This window comes from Helianthus annuus, chromosome 16, assembly GCF_002127325.2.
Source record: "Helianthus annuus cultivar XRQ/B chromosome 16, HanXRQr2.0-SUNRISE, whole genome shotgun sequence".
In the NCBI taxonomy this organism is placed as follows: Eukaryota; Viridiplantae; Streptophyta; class Magnoliopsida; order Asterales; family Asteraceae; genus Helianthus; species Helianthus annuus.
This window is the reverse complement of record NC_035448.2, coordinates 174,492,253-174,498,377: the sequence shown is the minus strand read 5'-3', so window position 1 is coordinate 174,498,377 and position 6,125 is coordinate 174,492,253.

Genomic DNA, 6,125 nt, shown 5'->3' with positions numbered 1-6,125 from the left:
CATTCAAAAAGGTCCATCTTTCTTTTTCACGAAGAGGATAAAAGCTCCCCAAGGCGAAAAGCTCGGATGGATGAACCCTTTATCAGATAACTCTTGAAGCTGTTTCGATAACTCTTGCATCTCCGACGGTGCAAGACGATAAGGTGCTTTCGCAACCGGGTTGGCATTGGGTTCAAGGTTGAAATGAAATAGGACTTGACGAACTGGAGGCAAACCAGGCAGTTCATCAGGAAACGCCTCTGGATAATCCCGAACAGTCGGAACATCCTGAATACTCTTGGTCTTGACTTTCCCCTCGGCGACATGTGCTAGGAAAGCAACATATCTTTTTCGTAGATAGCCTTGGGCTCTTGTTTCTTAAAAGAAACGGTCGTTTAAGGTTCAAGGGGAGGTCACAAGTGATCATATAAAAAAAAAAGAAACAAAATCACATGAGAGGTTTATTTTTGTATTGTTATCATAAGGTTGCATCAAACATTCGTACAATTGCATTGGTTCACAAAAATAAAAACCACAAATTTTTATTTATATAACAACTGCATTGTCTTTAAATGTTAAAAGATAGCAACCAGAGGAAATACAAAATACTAATTGTTCACTGCTGCATCGTTGATTGCCTCGTTGATGTTATACACTCGTCCACGTGCTGGATTCATATTGACGTTGACGTTCGCATTCGGGTTTGCATTAGCATTAGCATTTGCGTTTGCATTCACCAGTCTTGGACAGTTGTTGCGGTAGTGCCCAAACTCTCCGCAATTGAAACAGGAACCCGGTGGGAATCTTGCAGCATTCCCCTGAACCGGAGCTTGAACCTGAGCAGCCTGATTTTGTCCCAGACGACAAATATTGGCCAAATGCCCAAGCTTACCACACGTTGTGCATTGCTTGCAAGCTTGCTGTGCAACGTGGTGACCGTTGCAGCGCGCACAATGAGGTGCGGTACCTGCATACGCCTTCTTTGCAGGAGGCTGAGCCGGTGGGTTCTGTGTCGTAACAGCGAAATTCTGAGCATCCTTCCGCTTCCTCGACTTCTTTGTCGTCTCATCTTCCTTATCCTTACCCTTACCCTTTTTCTTGTCTTTTCCAGAATCAGTCGCCTTCTTTTTATCACCCTTGCGGGTGAGTTTACCCTTCCTGACTTGAGATTCAGTCAGGGTAGCAGACAACTCGATTGCTTGACGAAGGGTAGTAGGATTAACACCGATCGCAATATCCTGAATGGAATCGGGCAAACCATCGATGTATCTCTCGATTGCCTTCTCCAGAGGGGTAACCATGGTGGGACACAACAGACTGAGTTCCTCAAAACGATCCGTGTATGCACGGTGTTCAGCCCCATCTTGCTTTAAATCATCAAACTCTCGTTCCAAAGCCCGAATCTCGTGACGGGGACAAAACTCTTTCATCATGAGAGCCCGAAGCTCATCCCACGTTTGTGCCAATGCCACTTCGGCACCCTTATCGCGCATAATACCATTCCACCAGGTAAGCGCTCGCTTCTCAAACACACTAGAAGCAAATTCAACCTTCCGCGCATTCGGACACTGGACGTGTCTGAATGTGCTCTCGATACTCTCAAACCACTGCAAGAGCGCAGTTGCTCCTTGCGATCCAGAAAACTTTAGAGGTTTAGCAGAATTGAAACTTTTGAAGTTGCACGGCGCATTGTTGTTGTTGTTGTATACCTCGTGGACTTGGGTCACAACGCCTGGAAGTACAGCAGCCACTTGCTGAGAAACCAAGGCTGCGATTTCTTCAATAGTGAAAGATTGTGCTTCACGTCGAGGAGGCATTGTCTAATAAGGACATAAGAGAAACGAGTGAGGTTGAAAAGAAAAGGAGGTATTGAAAATACCGTCAAAATAGCAGAAATGCGATCATTTGTCCGTTACCTCGAACAAACAAACGACACGGAGTGACTAATCAAACAAACGACATGCTCGCCTATAAGTGGACACTCACCCCAAGAGTTCCCAGGTAAGAGTGACTGGTCCGATACTGCGGATTTGTACGAACACTCTAGCCTTAGACAGAAAACTCAGAGTACAGGCACCCACTCTTCCAGTTTGCACGTGTTCACACTATTTAGACCCAAACACTGACGAGATTTCGAAAACTTAAAGGGTTCAAAACCTTATAACAAAGGGTTCAAAACCTAGTAACAAATCATCCTAGAACAGATGATTAATTTTCGAAGCGGATTCGAAAGTTATGTTCTTATTGTGGTTGTCACCTAAGGATAGGTGACGGTATTGTTTTAAAATCTAAACACAAGAATCTTGTGTTAGGGTCCTAGGAAGGTTATAGACTAGGTCAAAGCATTACTAATAACCTAATTCCCTATAACCATGAGCTCTGATACCAACTTTTCTGTCACACCCCGACCACGTTAAAACAACAAAACGTGGCGGAAACATCGGGGAGTGTTGTAACAGAATCATTGTTTCAAACACACGGAAATTTGAAGTTTCGTTTTATTAAACATTAAACATTTACATCGTCTTGAAATCTAACAAATAAGTTAAACATAGTCTATCATTGTTATTAAGTCACTAAGGCCTTGTCCAGTCCTATGTGAGTGCATCCTATCAATCAACATTACCTGAAACATATGTGAAAACAAAGTCAGCAAAGAAATGCTGGCGAGTATATAGGTTTTATGAGAGTGTCGGATGCATGGCTAGTTTATATGTTGTAGTACCTCGTTAGACCCCAAGAGTCAAAATACATACCTTGTTTTGAAAAGTGTATTACAACATAAATAACCAACTCAAATCAAATTGGTTATAGTTTGTTATAAAATCTCATAGCCATGATTCTTAACCCAAAACATTTAGTTAAATCAATTTGTAAAAATCTCGTAAAAACTCGTTAACAAAACTCGTATGGTTTATATCATTTCAAAAACCTCGTTTGTGTGACATCGTCTCAAAATCGTCTACCCAAGTGAACTAAATAACGCCACGGTATGTAATATGTTGAAAACACTTATATATAAGAAGTACCAGCGGCGTATCTACCATGTTTTCACCATATTACACCCGTCTCGTTATCTAAACACTAACCAAAAACCAATCGTTTACCCAAATCGTTTAACTCGTTAAGATCGTTTCAAAATCGTTAACTCGTTTAAAATCGTTTAAATCATCCTCGTTTTAATTTGTGAAAACTACTTTTGGTCGCCTCGCTAATAATATCCAAACCTTCGTGACTCGCCTATCGCCAATCTCGCATTAACTAACCACCAAAGGGTAAGTTAACTATCATCTCGCATTAACTAACCACCAAAGGGTAAGTTAACAATAAACAGATTCGGTCATTACCCACCTAACCCACACATAACCATGGGTGCAGTCTGATAACGGGATTTGTCAGATCCTATGGTACCATAACCTAATACTGGTCGGTTTGGCCAAAATTAATGGATATTATTCGTTATGTAATTACAACCAACAAGCTTGTTCACATTATCAAAATCGTTATTAGTTTTAATAAAAACCATCTAAATCGTTTTTGGAAAACATCGTTTAAACCTTGAAATCATTTAACACATATGGATCACCCCAAAACAATCGAAAACAGTAAAATAGGGGAACTATGTACTCGCCTGAGAATGCTTAGCGGTCTTTGAACAACAACCAAGCAAAGCTAGAAGGAGCACGGAATCAATCGGCAACCTAATAACTATATAAATAAACCAGACCTAAGTCGGAGGATCGGATAGGATGAGGTCTTGTAAACCAAATGAGTTATTGGAACTCATATGCCATGATTTAACAATGCCTACATACTAAATTGAAACTTAACCTAAGTGCTTTCGACCCATCGCGACCCATTAAGGTAGCTTACGCTACTTTAACGCGTCGTGCACGCAAAAGAGCGTTCGAGACGTCTAACTAGTCCTGTGACAAGTATTATATGCCCATACATGTTTAATTATGTTACATAATTAGTTATGTGTCAAAAGTTTAGGTTACATATGCTTAATCACCAATTATGTATGAAAAGGGTATTTTGGTAATTTACTAAAGGCATATAACTACCTATCATGCGACTTATTAAACCTAAGTGACCATAAGGTATATCCTCGGAAGGTTATTCCCTACTCTACTATGGTCACAAAACATGTTTGGTCGGATCCTAATGATTGACCAAACGGGTCGTGTTCGAAAGTCTAAGCGGGTGTTTAGTCCGCTTGACTTACGACTCTACACAAGCACTAAACTAAAAAGTGACGAGCTAAACATGTCGAAACATGTTTAGTTAAGTTAGAAAACAGGTTTGGTATCAAAACAAACGGTTTTGATACCTATAAGTAGCTTGGTTACAAAATACGCGAGAAAACGCATTCTGGCCGAAGCTACGACTCGTCACTGAGCCTAGATAACGCGGTAATCAGTAGGTATAGTTACTAGGGACTATAACCATCGTGATTATGCTCACATTATGAAGTTCAAACGAACTTCGCGTTGACCATAAATTGGTCAAAGCAGAAAGTCAGACACAGTTTGACTTTAACGCTAAAACGAACGAAAAACGCGAAAGAATACTTACAGAAGGTCCCCGCAAGTTTGAACTTCCGAGTATTCTCAGGTATGAAGTGCTAAAACACCCCAACTTAGAGAACAAACTCAGAATTCAAGTGAGGAGGAATGAAGTTGGGTTGGGTATTTATAGGAAATCCACAACCGTTAGGATCGTTTCTTGGAGAAGAAGGAATGATCTAGACCATACACTTGGGCACAAGGTTTTGAATACCATGGGGACATCAAATACCAGCCCATAGTGTGTAATTCAAGGGGTAAAAACCATTGGAATAGGTGGAATGGACCAGATTCAATGTTTCTGCATTTCTGCTGATCTGGGGACTGCTTACGGACCGTAAGCACTTGCCCATACGGTCCGTAAGGGACCTGCAGACCAGCACTTTCATAAAATGACAGTTTAGCCCCTGAACTTGTAAAACTTGCATTTCGGCTCATTTTTGACACGTTTAAGCCCCGTTAACCTCATTTCAAGGCTCTAAAATGAAGTTAAAGTACAGGGAACTCAAAACATGCTCAAAAATATCTCAGATGTCGGTTCGTTTGGTCGTACGGTTGCGTTGTTCGGTTAATTACGACGAAAGTCGTAACGAACGCAAAAACGATCCAAATTGCGCGACGAATGGATTTTTATTATGCCAAACACTAAAACATAATATTTTAATGCTTACATAAATTTTTGGATGTCCGGATATATTCAGAACGTAAGATATGCACGAAAATGCAAACTTGTGCACTTTTTGACGCTCTTAGTCCCTATTGATCAATAGAGTTTATTTTAGCATACCGAACCCTTCAAAGCCTATTTCTAAGCTATGTAAAGGTTATTTAGGGTATGTTTAACTTATGATCAAGTTCCGGAATGTTCGTTACAGTTCAAATTGACATACTTTCGTAGTTTGTCGAATTTAGTCCTTGTAAGCGAATAGACTTGATTTCGGCATACCAAACCATCCAAAACTCATTTCTAAGTTATGTAAAGGTTATTTAAGGTATGTTAAGCCTATGTCACTATTCCAGAGTGTTTGTTGCGCTAAACTGATTGCGTTTGCGCATCAGTTCGCGTATAACTTTCCAGAAAGCGATTTAGAGCTTGGAATCGAACGAGAATTGATATGTGCAAATGATACACATATTTATACGAATCCCAAGTAAGAAATACAATATTTCATTGATTTGGTATTTGTTTGATGGCCGTGGAGGCACAGATGTCACAACTATAATAATTTTCGTATCATAATACAAAAATCTAGTTCCATACTACAAACATTGGTTAACAAGGGTCACTTACATAACAATTTGACCCAACCTATCTACAGCCCCTCGCGTTTCCCCCTGCCCGACCAGGGGATACAATTCACAGCATGGCCCAACATGCTCGGCCCAACCCACATCCAAATTTGCAATTTACAACTCATCAGTGTATGGTTGATTAATTTGTTTGGCCCATCATACCAAAGTAACCCAAATACCATGTTATTCTATATTGTTATTATTGTTATTCGTCCCAGGTGTTAATTCCTCGTTCTAAGTTGCAGCCCACTTAACTGAAGGTGTATGCCATCAGCCCAACACCCA